The sequence below is a fragment of the Mus pahari genome, chromosome X, assembly GCF_900095145.1.
Source record: "Mus pahari chromosome X, PAHARI_EIJ_v1.1, whole genome shotgun sequence".
Taxonomy (NCBI): Eukaryota; Metazoa; Chordata; class Mammalia; order Rodentia; family Muridae; genus Mus; species Mus pahari.
The window spans coordinates 115,998,162-116,014,198 of record NC_034613.1 but is presented as its reverse complement, the minus strand read 5'-3'; the positions used below and the strand labels follow the sequence as shown (position 1 = coordinate 116,014,198).

The window sequence follows — 16,037 nt, the reverse complement described above, 5'->3', positions numbered from 1 at the left end:
AGTTCGAGGCCAGCCTGGTCTACAGAGTGAGTTCCAGGACAGCCAGGGCTACACAGAGAAACCCTGTCTCAAAAAACCAAAGATATGTGTGTGTGTGTGTGTGTGTGTGTGTGTGTGTGTGTATGCTTTAGCATAAAAGATGCTAAACTGTTGCTGGTTGTATGGAGTTGGCCCGCCAACTCCAGGCAACTCTGGGGTGTGGGGGGGGGAGGGGTGTCAAGCCCTGGTTGGACGTTGGAGCGGGCTGGGGATGGAGGAGGAACGCGCAGCAGCACTGCGTCTTGGGTGGTCCCGGAAAGCTGCCACGAGCTCCTGGGGGTGGCGGCCTTCGCAGAGGCTTCTGGGATCGGGCCGGGTGTTGCTACTGCCGCTACTGTTGCGGACGCTCCCGGAGACCATGCGGCTGGATCGGTCAGCCCCAGGGAAGAGGACAAGGTGGGATGTCGCGGCGGGGTCTCTCCGGCTCAGGGTTTGAAACCTCCAGCTGCCAAAGGCTCAAAGAGGTGGGAACCGAAGTGAGGAGATTGGGGGCTGGGGGGGTGGATGAGTACGGACCGAACTCCTGGCGACTGTTGATGACGCCACAGCGGCGCGTGTCGCTGTTTCCGGTGTGTTGGCCTCTGGCTTTGTTTTGTTTTGTTTTAGGTTAGAGATCAGCGAGATAAAAGATGGACCCTAAAAGATGAAGCAAAGATCAGAAGTGGGCAAGAAACTGTTGCTGGCCAGTACTCACACATCTAGATCGTGTTCGTATGAAACTGTCTGGGCCCTTCTTTGGTTTCAGATCCAGTCTGTCTCCGTTGGGATGGTTGTTTGGAGTTACAAATTAACAAATGCTGCTCTTGCGGGTTCTGTGGATTCTGTAGTCCGCTGTGAGCTGTGGGGGGAAAGTAGGCTTTAGTTTTACACTTCACATTCCAGCAACTGTCATTTATATTTGAATTGGAACAGTTAGAGCACAAAGAGCCACCTGGAGAGTGCTCTGGGGATAGGGTTGGCTGAGTGCTCTCTTTGATGGGACTGCTTTCACACCTTTTGGATAGATAAATAAATAAATAAATAAATAAATAAATAAATAAATAAATAAATAAAGCAAACTTTTCCTCCAGGCATTTTTCTTCGGGGCTGTTAGCTCCTGGTGCGGCTATATGGCCCCAGTGAGGAGTGGGGGTGGACAAGTAATACTTAAGGCCACGGTAGTTTGTTGCTGGTGAGAGAGTTTGCTATTCAAGAGCAGGACCCCGGTGGGAAAATCAATCTTAACCTGAGGTCAGAATCCAGGCCTGCCCTTGGATCCTGCCTGTAATCTGGTTAGGATGTCATAGCACTTTGCATTTGAAATTCTTTTGTGCTACTTCCCAAACTCTTCAAAACCTTAAGCAGACTCTTTTTTCCTTTTTTTTTTTTTTTTAATGGTTTTTCGAGACAGGGTTTCTCTGTATAGCCCTGGCTGTCCTGGAACTCACTCTGTAGACCAGGCTGGCCTCGAACTCAGAAATCCGCCTGCCTCTGCCTCCCGAGTGCTGGGATTAAAAGGCGTGCGCCACCACGCCCGCTTAAGCAGACTCTTAAAGATTCTGAAGGGCCAGACATCTTGATGCTTTATTAATTAGAGAAGCAAGGGATGAAGCAGGTTACTGCTTCTTACATTGTTCCAGGCATTCTGTTTCTCTGAGGGACTTGTTTAGACACAGGCTGCTGCTTCACCAATAAGAGTTTTTTTTCCTTCATTTTTTTTGTGTGGGGGGGGGATGCTTCCTAGAATTTAAATTTTTAACAATTTGCAGGAAGCAGCACCCATCACAGGACTGTCCTTGGAAAACTGTTGAGCTACCATCCCTAGCCAACCTGTGTCTCACAAGTGTATCAGGATAGTGATGAGTGTGGCCCAGTACATTTTCTAGACCACAACTTGATGCCTCAGTGCCAAACTTTTGCACACAGCCTGCAATAGAGGTGACATAACCTTGAAAGTGTTACTGGAGGGCTTCAGTTCTAATTACCAAGTAATGTTCCTACTGACCAGGATTCAAATGCTCCCTCACATTAACAAGAAAAATAGTTATGGATACAGGACTGAATTTCGTCACCTTCTCAGTCTGTCTCCACCTTGCCCATAGCAGCATTACAGATTATAGAAAATATGATGCAAATATCAGGAACTTTATGCCCATAGGTTGTCTTTTAGACTCAGGTTACCAGAAGTGGGTAATGGGTCTTCTTCCCTGTACCAAATCCCAGGTAATAGGGCCTTTGGGTTGATCTGTTCCTCCTACCCATGTGGTATTGTGGGAATCCAATTCCTGGGGACCCATACCAGTGAGGAGCTGTAGGAAGCCCAGAACACTCCCAAATGGATTTTATTTATATGCTGCATGAAAAAAAAGTGTGTTTGGTCCTGCATACTGATACCCGTGTGTGATAAGAGTCAACCTTGTGTCATTCCTTAAGCACCATCCACTTTAATTTTGTTTTCTTGTTTGTTTGCTTGTTTTGAGACAGGGTTTTATCATGTAGCTCTGTCTGGTCTCAAACTTAAAAAGATCTGCCTGTCTCTGCCTCTGCTTTAGGCAGGAACTAAAGGTGTGCACTACCATACCCTGGGTCACCTTGGTTTTTTGTTTTGTTTTGTTTTGTTTTTTGTTTTGAGATAGGGTCTCCAACAGGCCTGGGATTTTACCAGTTAAGCTAGGCTGCCTATCCAGGAAGTTCCAGGGATTCATATATCTTTGCCTCCCTTCACTCCCCACAGAGATAGGTTTAGATAAGTTCTGGGGGTTGAACTCGGGTTCTCTTGCCTGTTGTGGTAAGCACTTACTGAGTGGTATAGCCTCCTAGCATAATAGAAACAGCTTATCATTACTAGAGACTGGCATCATATGCCTGTAATTTCAGCACTTGAGAAACAGAGAAAGGAAGATCAATTTAAAGGTAAAGGAGATCTTGCTTGAAACAAAAACAAACAAACAACACAAATAAATCAACTGTTTATAATACTACCAACAGTGATAATGATAATAAATGCAGAGACCACCAGAGGACACTTTTAAAGCTGAATAGAAAGTCTTGCTAGTTGGTGACTACACTAGGAACTTGCCCAAATCATGCAGCCCTGATCCTTATAGCCCTTTGTCTTTTATGCACAAAAACCACATCCTGGTTGTCACACTTAAGATATTAAGAAGCAGAACTACAGAAGCCAAAGGTGGCGGGGGGGGGGGAGAACTGAAAAACAAAAAAACCAGTGTTACTACATTTTGGGACTTTCTCAGAACTACAGACTTAGATCTTTGATGGATTAGGTCTCTCTAACCCATTTCAGCAGGTGTTAGGGCCTGTTTGTTGGGTTTGAAGGTCATAATGGTGCCTCTAACATGGTGTCATTGTGCTAAGGTCTGGGGGCCTGTTAGAAGTCTATTGAGATTTTCTAGTCATTTTGAAATTGTTTTTTTTTTCCTACTGAATATAGAGTTGAGTTCCTTATACTGTTATCAAACCTCTTAGTAGGTATATTTCAACTTTCTTCCTTTCTGGATGCTGTGTCTGTATTCTCGTTTGCTTTGCTTTGCTGTGCCAAAGTGCCTTAATCTGGAATAGTCCCGCTTATCTGTGGTCACTTTTGTTGCTTTGGGGTCCACATCCAAAAATCTTTGTAAACAATGTCATGTTGTTTTCTTCCTTACTGGCTAATTGTTTTTGAGTTGAAGAGTGGGGCTCTAACAAACCAGATGGCTTGGACTATGATGTAGAAAGGCACTGTGTGTTTGATGGCAGGCAGGGATACGTGTTGACTTCCTACCTAAAAATAAAACAACAAAAAGCATAAATATAATAGAAGGATATTATAATCCTGAGGATTCTATAGCAGAAACTAATATCATGAAACATCTCTGCTGCTTAGGAATATGATGAAAGTCAAGCAAAAAAAAAAAAGCTGTAGCGCCAGGGTTTATACATAGCACATTAAAAGCAGGGATTGAATTAGCAGCTAAAATGGCTCACAATATACTGCGGCTCACTGAAGAGGAAAATGAATTCCTACTTCAGTGATGATAGAGTGTAACTCAAACACAGATTTGGGGAAATATTAACAAATAAAAATGGGACAGACCAGGCAGTTTTTATGTTTAAGCATGAAAGATGCCTAGGTTCAGGAACCATTTGACCCACCAATGCCTAGGAACCTCACAGGGTCAAACCAAGGTTGGAGGTTGGAATGGGGAATGTGTGATGTGATTTCCTGGGTCTATTTCTGGTGCAAGCTTCTAGTAGATTAGCAGCTTTCCCTGAGGCCTTTGGGCGGAAACAATGAGACCAGAGCTGGCAGAAGAAAGGATGTGCCGAGCCACACCCAGCTACCAGAGTGCATACACCTGGGAGCCAGAGTGAAAGGTGACTACAAGGACGAAGGGGAAGGGACAGAACCAGTGATGCAGTCTCAAAACGCGGCAGCCTATCAATATGTTCTGGTGTGTTGATGAGACTGGCGTATTTTCAGGTTCTTATTGGTGAGCATCTAGCAGGGTCTAAGGGAGGGTAGCAGTGGACAGATTAAGGGAAGATCAGCAAACCAGTAAGTGCTGGCCAGAATATACGTATCTGCTTTGTGCCTAGATAGAATGAATTTAGTGCCTTGGTTTCTGAGTGCCAGACTGGCTGCTCTTGTGAATACTGTGTTTGCAGTTCTGGGTGAGCCAAAGGAGTAACACTTTATTTTTGCTCTTTGCAGCCTACCAGTTGCCATCTGCTTTGTAGCAAAACATAAAAATAATGGTTTGTAGGATGATGCATATTGTGTCAGGAAGATTTATCCTGGAGGAGTCTGGGACAGGAACTTTAGTGTGGGGCATAAACACATTTCAGTATTAAAATACAGTAACATTTTCCTTTAGTCATATTTCTGACAAAGTTAGGTTTCTGTGTACTAACTGGGACTGCTCTGACCTACATAATAGCAGGACCCCTGTGAAAGAATCTATTTTATTTGATGATAGGATAGCACTTCCTATTTCATGTAGAGCCTATAATCTCTAATCTGAAAGGCAAAACAGGAACTCAGGGATGAGCTTAGTGCACATTAAAATTTGAATCATTCACGTTTTTTCAAATTTGCGACTGTAAACTGTGCCTGCCCCAAACTCTAATTACAATTTAAATTAAATTCCATGGAAATGCCACTACTATTCTCCTGATTTACTATACACAGCTGACATTGGGGAACCTGAAAGTGTTACTAGCCCACAGCCATAAGGCCTTCTATATTACATAAATAAATTACTAAAACTACTATATATATATATATATATATATATATAAACATGAATTTTTTAAAGGTTGTTTTAAAAATGATATGTGTTGATGTTTGTGACTCTGTGTGGGTATGTGCACATGAGCGCCAGCACCCTTAGAGGCCAGAGGGGGGTCGGATTCTCTGGAGCTGAAGTTATAGGCAGTTGTGAGCTCCCTGATGTGGGTGCTGGAAACTGAACTCGGGTCCTTTGGGAGGTCAGCAACTGTTCTTAACTGCAGAGAATTTTAGTGTACCTATATTTAACTCCTATGAATTTTAGTGTACCTATATTTAACTCCTATGAATTTTAGTGTACCTATATTTAGCGCCTATGAATTTTAGTGTACCTATATTTCTGGCAGAATCTGGGGAACCAGATGTTCCCAGTTTGTCTCACATCTTAGTTTGTCTCACATTTTCCTCCGTGGTATTAAAAGAGAAAAAAAAATGAAATAAAATTCAAGAAATGGGTATTTATGGAATAAGCTGTGGAATCATTAATCTGAACTAGGAAATTAGTATTGATCCTAGTGTCAGGGGAAAAGGGCTATTGACTATGGTTCATTTTCACACCGAGAATGACATTTCCTTTAGTAATCCTGATTCCTAGCTCCTCTTATACAGGACCTCTGTAGGGAAGGCTAGTCAGATCTGAATGATAGCCTACTAGAGAGGAAGGCATTTAAATACATTTTGTTTTCACCATGCACAGAAACTTTTGACTTTTTCACACTATTGTACATTGAAAAGTTGTGTAAGTATCTGGGGCCACAATATGATTATATGCATGATATGGAATGATGAAATCAAGAGACTAACTTATCTGACACCTAAAATACTGGTGGTTTCTGACATGAGCATTTGAAATGTTTCTTTAGCAGTTTTGGAACATGTAGCACCCTGTTGTTGTTAGTAATCCCCATCCATTGCAGTGATCTCAAAAATTCCTCCCGTCTAATTGAAGTTTCAGTCTACTTTGATCACTGTCTTTCCTTTCTCCTTAATCTCCATTCTCCATCCCCTGCAGGTACATCATTCAGCTCTGCTCCCATGAATATGATTGACTTAGAGAAGATTGAAATTTTGTCCTTCTGTGTAGGCCTGGCTGTTTTCACTTCATACAAGTTTCTTGTATGCTGTTGCAAATGGAAGAGTTTTCTTCCTTTGGTGTGTGGCAGGGTAAGTGCATATGTGCAGGTATGTGTTTGCATGGGATCCCGTACACTGTAGGCATATATGCACCTTTTGTTTTGTATGGTGGTTTTCTCCAAATGGAAACATGTCCAGGAGGGTGTGGGACATCTCGTGAGCAGCAAATGGCTGAGAGAACAGGAAATTGGCAGATATTTTGGAGGGCCTCCCTAGCTGTATGAAAAGGAGTACACAAGTCTAGGTGTGGAGACTGGGAAACCCAGCTTCACAGAGATGAGATGTTTGGATGATCAAGCTACCTGCAAGCTGGAAAGTGCCTTTGTGTTGAGGTGGGCTTTGGTGATGGAGCTGCTTTTGAGTCACTTCTGCTCCTTGTAGGTACCTCCTCACTCATGTTGCTGTTAGTAGGTCCAGTAAAAACTGGTTCACAAGTCTGACTTTGGTGTAGTGGTTACTTTAGACTGTTGTAAGTTCCCATTCTGAGGTGACTAGACGTGTGGTTGTGTCTCCTTAGTTAAAAAAAAAAAACCTCTGGCTGTAAAAAAGTAAAAGTCTCAAAAAAGAAAAAAAGTAAAAAGTCTCCCACATCATTTGCAGGCCATCTATACCATTTTGTTCTTTAGCTAGGGTCTCTCATTGGTCTGGAATCCTTCCTGGAAGCATGACCCCAAGGGATCTGTGCCCATCTTTACCTCACTAGCCTTGGGCCAATATTATTACAAGGATTTTTTTTTTATGTGTATGAATGTTTTGCCAGCATATATGTGTATACCTCTGCTTGTGGACGTTGTACATCGTGGTGCGCACTAGGCTCCGCACCACGATGTACAACGTCCACAAGCAGTGCCCCCTAGAGCTTCTGTTGTTCTGCTTCTCCAAGGGTGGCATTACAAGTTACCCCTCCAAGAGTTTTATGTGGATTTGGGGGGTTGAATTTAGATCACTATGCTTACTGGATAAGCACTTTACAGATTGAGACCTCGAAATAGTCCCCTGACCCAGTCTTTTGTACTTGGGTTCTGGGGAGAGCATTAAGTTCCTTGTTCTTGCAGAGCAGTTGTTTGATGGCCTTTATCACTTCAGCAGCTGAGCAACCCAGTCTCAGAATTCACTTCTTTTTGAAGGCTATCACGTGTTTTGGTGTGTGTGTGTGTGTGTGTGTGTGTGTGTGTATGTATATGTATGTATGTATGTACATATATTCATATATATATATATATATATATATATATATATTTCTTTGTCCATCAGCTGACAAATGATTAATTTTGCCCTTTTTGTAATGCTTAAGTCAGTATTGGCATGTATCCCTTCCCATCCAGTTACCAATTTCATATCATTTTCATATGAAAAATTTCAGGCTGGGGGCATAGCTCAGTGGTAGAATTCCTACCTGGCATGTGCCTGAGTTCAGATTCTATTCATAAAAAGCACAATGAAAATGGAATTTACATACATCTAATGCAGTAATATTTTCCATTTATTTTAGTTTTTTAAAATAACATAATTAGTAAGAGAAGTTCTAATTTCCCCTATAATCTGCATGAGTTCCCTAGTCCATAAATTCTCCAACGCTTATCTGTGTCTCTGAATTTTTTTTTCTCTCTCAAACTCTTTAGCTACCTTATCTTCACCTATTCAGAGGAGTTTGATGGAGTCCCATAGATTGGTGTATGCACTTATTCCTTTTGGGGTAAGGTCAAAGCAACTCCTACAGTGACAAGTGATCTATAAGTTTCTGACTCTGTTTATGTCTAGCATTTTTACATTGTTTTTCTTATGTAACAAAGTGAATTTGTTCATGTTCGTTATTGTATGCTTTGGATTGTAGTGCTAGGATGGTCTCTCTAAATTAAGAAAAAGTGATTTTCTGCCATTATGGATTTCTTTAGTAGTTTGTGCTTAAAGTGAAGAACACAAAATACCTGGTTTGTATTACAATCCCCTGTGAGTTTCTATTTACAGTAGAATTCATAGTCATACTTAACCCATTATCAAGAACAAAGGGTGTTGTCTACTTTCTGGTAATAAGCTATATGTAAAGTAAGAATCAGAAAGACAAACTAATCGGCCAAGAAACCGTATTAGGAGTCAGTATTTAGGAACCCATGTAGGGAGTTTTTTTTTTTTTTTTAAGATTTATTTATTTATTATATGCAAGTACACTGTAGCTGTCTTCAGACACTTCAGAAGAGGGCATCAGATTTCATTACGGATGGTTGTGAGCCACCATGTGGTTGCTGGGATTTGAACTCAGGACCTTTGGAAGAGCAGTCGGTGCTCTTAACCACTGAGCCATCTCACCAGCCCGGGAGTTTTGTTTTCAGCCCTGCTAAAGATCTCCCCACCATAGAAGACAACATCACTGTAAGGAGTCAGAAGCAGATCAGAGGTATTGCTGTGGCCAACTTTCATTTAAAGCCTCCTTTTAGAGACTGGCTCTTAATAGTCTCCTGGAAAATGACAGATAATTACATCTGCCTTTTACACTGTCTTGCCAACCTGAAAATGGTCAGAACAAATGATCATAAATTCCATTAAGCTGCCTTCTTTTCAGGCTGCCTTCCAGATCATTGTCCAGGCAAGTTATAAAACAAAGGAAAGCCCAAATCAAACAGAGAGACAACAAATAAAAGCAAAGACATCCATGGAACCAGGCACAGTGGTACAGTAGAGTAATCTAAACACTCGGAAGGAGCGGGTCCCCATGTGCTACCTAACAGTTCCCAGGTCAGTGAGAAGCATGTGCTGCTAATGTGTAAAACTTAAAAGGAAGCCGGGCGTGGTGGCACATGCCTTTAATCCGAGCACTTGGGAGGCAGAGGCAGGTGGATTTCTGAGTTCGAGGACAGTCAGGGCTACACAGAGAAACCCTGTCTCGAAAAAAACAGAGAGAGAGAGAGAGAGAGAGAGAGAGAGAGAGAGAGAGAGAGAGAGAGAATGAGAATGAGAATGAAGTGCTTCTTCCCTCATCATCTCCATACTTTTCTCTGATTTTTAAGCTTGTCTCGGAATGATTCAGTCAAGCAAATTAATATAACTATTATCTGACGTATTTAGTTTATCTGATATGAACATTAGAAATAGACTCACAGAATTTTCAAAGCTCAACATTCTCTTATTACCATAGTGATTATACTGAAACGAGATCTCAAAAATCTTTCCTCTGGGGCTGGAGAGATGGCTCAGCAGTTGAAACACTGAATGGTCCTGAAGAGGACCCAGGTTCGATTTCCTAGCTGCCATAAGGGAGCTCACAACTGTCAGTAATTCCTGTTGCAGGGGATCCAGTGCTCTCTTCTGACCTTCACACATACCAGGTACACATGCGGTGGGGGCAGTCAGAGCACCCACCCACACAAAATAATTAAGTGAAACTGAGTTTTAAAAATCATTTCTCCTATCTAATTGAAACTTTTCATATTTTGACCACCACTTCTCCACCACCCCACCCCCACCTTCAACTTCCAAGTCACCACCTCTCTAGTTTCTGTCTCTGAATGTAATGGATTTAGATTTCACGAAGGTAATAACGTGCAGTATTTGCATTTCTCTAAAAGCCTGGCTTGGTTCACTTCATATAGGAAGTATCTGTGAATGTTGTACCTTGTGTCAGGTCCTTTTTCCTTTGCGACACAGTCCCACTGCGTAGTCCCGAAATGACCTGAGATTGACTGTAAAGACCAGGTTTACCTATAACTCACAGGTAGCCTTCTGCTGCTGCTTCCCAGGTGCTGGGATTAAAGTCCTGCAGAACCAGATCCTTCTGTCTCAGCTCTAGAAGCAGAAACTTTGAGTTCAAAACAAGTAGAAAGCTTTACACCACTGTTTCAGACTTTTTAATTAAATTTTTTAAAATTAAAAAATATTTAAATCAATTAATTATATTTAATTAAAAACATACACAAACAAGTGGGAGTGTGTATTTAACAATTACCGAAATGTTGTTGGGGGGTTAAATGAAAGATAAATGTGTAAACACTGTTCCATTGTCTACAGCTCCTAGATTAGTTCTAATCATTTATTATTTACTCCAACAATATATATTCTGTGAGATAATACTGTCATTTTTATGAATTACAATTTCTAGTCCAGTTCATTGCTTCTTTTCTCATTAGCACATTAGAGGTATATATTGCTAGTATGCCCATGCTTCAGAAGAGGAAGCAATGGAATAGCAGGCTTCAAGTTTTGCTCAAGATGTGCTGGTTCTGATCCAAAAATAAGTGAAGAGTCCAACCTAGAAATTCTGGCCCTGTGCTTCAGGCATGCAGGGAGAATTAGGTATGAGACACAAAAATGGGAAACAGTAGAATGTTACAGATTCAGAAATGGCACATTGAAAGTCAGGATTGGTCCAGCAGCTTAAATGAACCATAATAAACTGTTCTTATAAGGAAATTAATTCTCACATCAGAATGATTGGTAAGCTTCCAAATCAGCCTAGGATAGAAATTGGGGGAAAGGGTCAACAGATGACAAAGGGACAGGCCCAGCTCTTGTTTTAGCATAAAAGATTCCAAGTACAAGAACAAGTTGGCCAATGCTCTGGCCCTATAGCCAATTCCAGGTCATTCAGTGCCCTGGAACTCCCAGGTTTGAGCCCTGGCTAGAGTTTGAAGATGGCTGGAGAACTGGGAGGTGGCTCCCTCAAGCCGTGTCCGAAGTAAACTTCTAGCTACACCTCTGGAAGGGGTCAGAGGCTACAGCAGACAAGACCTGGCAGGAGATCAGAGGCCTTTTTCTTTCTCTCAAGGCCAGATTGAGAAGGGACCACTGAATGGAGGAAGTAAGGGATGCGCCTAAAGTCCATACTCTGGGCATCCCGTTCAGATGAATTTTATGCAGAGTTCTAGGCCATTGGTTTCAGATTTCCACTACTGGTGGGAAGATACTTCTGAGTGCCAAGCCTGTGCTGAGTGTTGCATTTGAGGCTCTGGGGGAGCCGAGGAAGTAAAGCTTTATTTTTCTCCCTCTACAGCCTGCTAGTTGCCATCTAATTTGGAGCTCAGGAACTGACAAAGTTTAGAGGGTGATCTGTCTTCTGTTAGAAAAACCTACTGCGGACACCAAACTGTCCCAGGAATAGGTCTGAGTAGACTCGTTGATGTGGTGCTTTAAGATACTTCGAGGAGGGTTTGGGGAGTTAGCTTGTTATAGAAATAATATGCCACCACAGCGAGAAATATCACCCTGCACACTTAAGAGATTAATAAAGGAAAAGCTCTTTACTGGAAAAGTCTGGCCAGCTGTTGCTAGTGCCCAAAGAAGATCAGGCCTCCGATAGAAAATTTTACTAACTTATATACACCTTAGGCTTATTCACTTTACAGTCTCTGTAATACTTAAATTCCTTTCATGTCCAGGACCCAGCTTACGCTTTGAGCAATTTAAGAGGCAGGAGCCTGCAAGTCTGGCCACCTGGGCAGATGGGTGGTGATTCACACAGCAAGGATTTTAAAGTGTGCTAGTGTTCTTTTCAGCTTGCCCACCTGGCTGAATCACACTTTTCCTGATAAGACCGCAGGGAGTGCAATTACAGCCCAGGACTTAAGGGCAGCTGTGACCCTGTAGCTATGCAAAATAGATCCCTGTTGAAGATACGTTCTTGGGGATGCACCTACTGGCCGCTCAATCTTGATAAACGGAGATGCACATCCTAGCACANCAGTTTTGCTTATCTCAAACAGGCCTGCATAGCACACTACTCACCTCTGAGGTATTTTGGAGGAATCCATCCCTGAGCTAAGTTCTGCTCTCTGTGGTTTAATGTCTCCAGAGCCAAGAGGTTAGTGAGGCCTTTATAACATCTGGCCTCCATGAACAGCTGTCCCCCACCCCTACATGAATGGGGTTTGTCTTCAGAATCTTTTTTAAAACTTTGTGTTGGGGTAGGGGCCAGAGGAGGATTTAGCATGGCCTGCTCTTCACTCTGGACATTATTCCCTTGAGATGGGGGTGTCTCACTAAACCTGGGGCTAGGCTGGCTGGCAGCAGGTCTCCATGGATCCTCCTGTTGGGTGCTAGGGTTTTGAACTAGGGTCCTCATATTTGCACACCGACAAATCTTTTTTTTTAAAAAAGATTTATTTATTTTATATATGTGAGTACATTGTTGCAGTCTTCAGACACACCAGAAGAGGGCATCAGATCCCATTACAGATGGTTGTGAGCCACCATGTGGTTGCTAGGATTTGAACTCAGTTCCTTTGGAAGAGCAGTCAGTGCTCTTAACCACTGAGCCATCTCTCCAGCCCCACCAACAATTTTTATCCCGGAGACTGATGCAGAAGGAATTCAAAATGATAGAGTCGATGTTATAAAGGCCTCACTAACCTCTTGGCTCTGGAGACATTAAACCACAGAGAGCAGAACTTAGCTCAGGGATGGATTCCTCCAAAATACCTCAGAGGTGAGTAGTGTGCTATGCAGGCCTGTTTGAGATAAGCAAAACTGNTGTGCTAGGATGTGCATCTCCGTTTATCAAGATTGAGCGGCCAGTAGGTGCATCCCCAAGAACGTATCTTCAACAGGGATCTATCTTGAGGATCTGTCCCTGCATAGCTACAGGGTCACAGCTGCCGTTAAGCCCTGCTCTGTAATTACGGTCCCCATAGGCAGGAAGAACTGGGTCCTGGAAGTCCGGAGGGTAGAGGGGCTGAGCAGGAAAAAAGATTAAAAGCCCTGGTTGGTTGAAGAGTTCCACAGAGCTGGCAAGCCTCAAACATTCTAAGGCTTGAATTGGAACACTGGTCGATGTCAAGGCACTAAGTAGTGCCAGTACGTGGGCCTAATGAAAAACTGCAACACAAGCTGATGCCAGGAGCTAAGGAATTCCTTGATTCCCAGGTCCAAACAAAAGTGGTACCACTTGCAGAGTAAAGGTCCCCAATACCTCCTGTCCAAGCAGTTCCTAGCTAGACCACCAGAGAGAGCACTTCTCCCTTATAAGGTGGAAGTGGTCCCAAGCCATCTAGAGTTCACTGCAAATCATAATTCTCCCAAGTTTGCTTTATCTCCTCGCACAGACAGTCTATGGAACTAGGTGTGCATTAGGCAGAGGACTAGTGCAGAGAGGGGAAACAGCACCAGAGGAAATGGGAGATCAGTCACAGTGTCACAGGCTGACACCACAGCAAAAGGTCCCCTCACACTAAAACTGTCTTGACTGGGGCTGTGCCTTCCGAAGCCAGAGCAATCACCTAGAATCACTGTGTAGTTTCCTCACTGCATCTGTAGAATGTGCAGAATAGCAGTTCTGGTATACAGGTAGCCTACCAGGCTTAAGCCATCATGTTTTCTGTAAAGGCAAGTGGGAAACATAGAAGAAAAAGGAGTTCAACAACTTCCAGTCAAAGGGTCAGTGGTCTTGCCACTGATGTCGTTGCTTATCGAAGGGAAATGAATACCAGAAGGAGTGCTCATAATTGGAATTTACTATAGCCTGGTGTGATAACACACACCTTTCAGCCCAGAACTCCTGGGACTGAGGTGATAGATTCATGAACTCTTGAGCAGACAGGGGAGATATGGAATCCTCCCCATCAGTATCATTTATGAGCAATCCTTCATATGTTGATTGACCACATGTATGTATGTCTTTCTTCAAGAAGTGTCTATTGATTACCCAGTCAATATCCTGTTCCTGGAAACAGGTGCATTACCCAGAGACAAAGTGACCCCCCCTCCACGCCCCTTCTTGCTCCTATGGGCATATAACCTGTGTGGGGAAAAAAAAGAAATGCCTATTGAAGTCTATATTATTAAGTTGAGTCATTGTTTTGTTGCAACTGAGTTCTCTGTTTGAGACAGGGTTTCTCCGTGCAGCCCTGGCTATCCTGGAATGCAGGTTGTAGATCAGGTTGGCCTCAAACTCAAGAGACCTACCTGTCTCTGCCTCCTGAGTGCTGGGTTTAAAGGTGTGCACCACTGCCACCTAGTGCAAGCAAGTTCTTTATAGATTTTAGCACTAGCCTTTTCTTCCATGTGTGACTTGTAGAGACTTCCTTGTGCTCCTGACATTGTCTCCTTACTCAGCTCTCTTGGCCGTGCACTCCCATTTGTTTATGCTGCTCCTTGTCTCCTTGATGATTTTTTTTGGTTAAATCTTCCCCTCAAATTAATTGTGCAGACCAGTGTCATTTTTTTTCTCCAGTACTTTTCTAGGTCTCTTTTTCAGTTGTCTGTGTTTTGACTGTACTAAAATGGGGTTGTTCCTGTTGTCCTTTATTGCATGCTCCAATGGGGGAACAAAGATAATCTTATTAAATTTTTTTTAATTTGTTTTTTTCGAGACAGGGTTTCTCTGTNTAGCCNTGGCTGTCCTGGAACTCACGCTGTAGACCAGGCTGGCCTCGAACTCAGAAATCTGCCTGCCTCTGCCTCCCGAGTGCTGGGATTAAAGGCATGCGCCACCACCGCCCAACAATCTTCTTAAATTAAACAAAGGAGTTTTCCTTCAGCTTTGCCTAAAACCATACACATTTAAAATGATACATTACCCATTTCCAGTGAAAATCCCTAGTTGAGTTATATACTCAAGTGGTAGTCATTTACAATTACTTGTTTCCACTTGTGGCATCAATAACATGAAAGGGGTATTTCTTTTTTTTTTTTTTCACACACACACACACACACACACATATACACACACCCGAAAGGGGTATTTCTAATTTCTGGTAAATTATGTCAAAAATACATTTGTGACAGTACTTGACAGAGAAAGATTAATGGTATTATCATCAGAAGTTACAGTCATTTTTTTAAAACTCGGGGCCACACAGTCAGGAATGTAATTGCAGAGGATCTTTACTTCAGGTTTCCTTTCACAGAGTAGCCTTAAACAGTTTCTAGAAGGAAGCAACCGGCAGTTCCAGGCACTTGTGAAACTCCCCCACCAACCTGAAAAGGAAGTTGAGGTCAGGTCACATTGATTAGAGACTCCCATCTGGCTCCCTGCCAGATCTCTCCCCAGATTGCAGCCCAAATTAAGTCCAGCCCCCAGGACACAAATAACAACAGACCATTCAAACTGGCCTAGGTAGGTCTGTTCTGCCTTTGTCCTGGGACCAGGAAGATGCTAAGATTAAAGCCATTCTTTAAGAACTAAAGACCCTTCCAGAAAGGCCAGGTTGGGGGTGGTGGTGAAAAGTATCTGAAGCAGAGCTCTGGTATTTAGCACTTGGAGGAAGACCTTCCCGGTCAGGTAAGTGCAGGCTCCTGGGGCCTATGGCTAAATCTTGATGTGTCTAGTTCCTGATTTTTTTTTTTGCTTCACATTTAAAAAAAATTTTTAGATGACTTGTGTTTAACTTAGGGTCTCATACTTGCTACCATTAACCTATACCTCCAACCCTTGATTAATATCTTTTTTTTGTAAGTTCTAACTTAGCTAAGGGTGAGACAGAGGCATCGAGAATTTCTCCTCATCTTTGGCTAAAACTCTATATACATTAATTTGCCTGTTTTATACAGACGGGTTTTTGTATTAATAAAACATGCAAGCATTTAGGCCCAAAGCCAGGCCTTATAGCTGGAGGATCTGTAAACTCGGTGGGCAGTGTGTTAGAGGTTTTAGAATTCTTTTTTTTTTTTT

General features: G+C 42.7%; 1 long non-coding RNA gene across 2 annotated transcripts in view; it reads left to right on the top strand.

Annotated features, from left to right (window-relative positions):
* The first annotated feature begins 586 nt into the window (after positions 1–586).
* The window catches only part of LOC115063146, a 33,039-nt gene continuing 17,588 nt past the window's right edge, over positions 587–16,037 (top strand). The window contains exons 1-3 of one of the 2 annotated variants that reach the window (XR_003843031.1): positions 587–746; positions 6,318–6,469; positions 8,062–8,135. This is a non-coding gene — a long non-coding RNA (uncharacterized LOC115063146). The remainder of the gene's footprint in view (positions 747–6,317; positions 6,470–8,061; positions 8,136–16,037) is intronic. The other variant, XR_003843032.1, reaches the window with a different exon arrangement.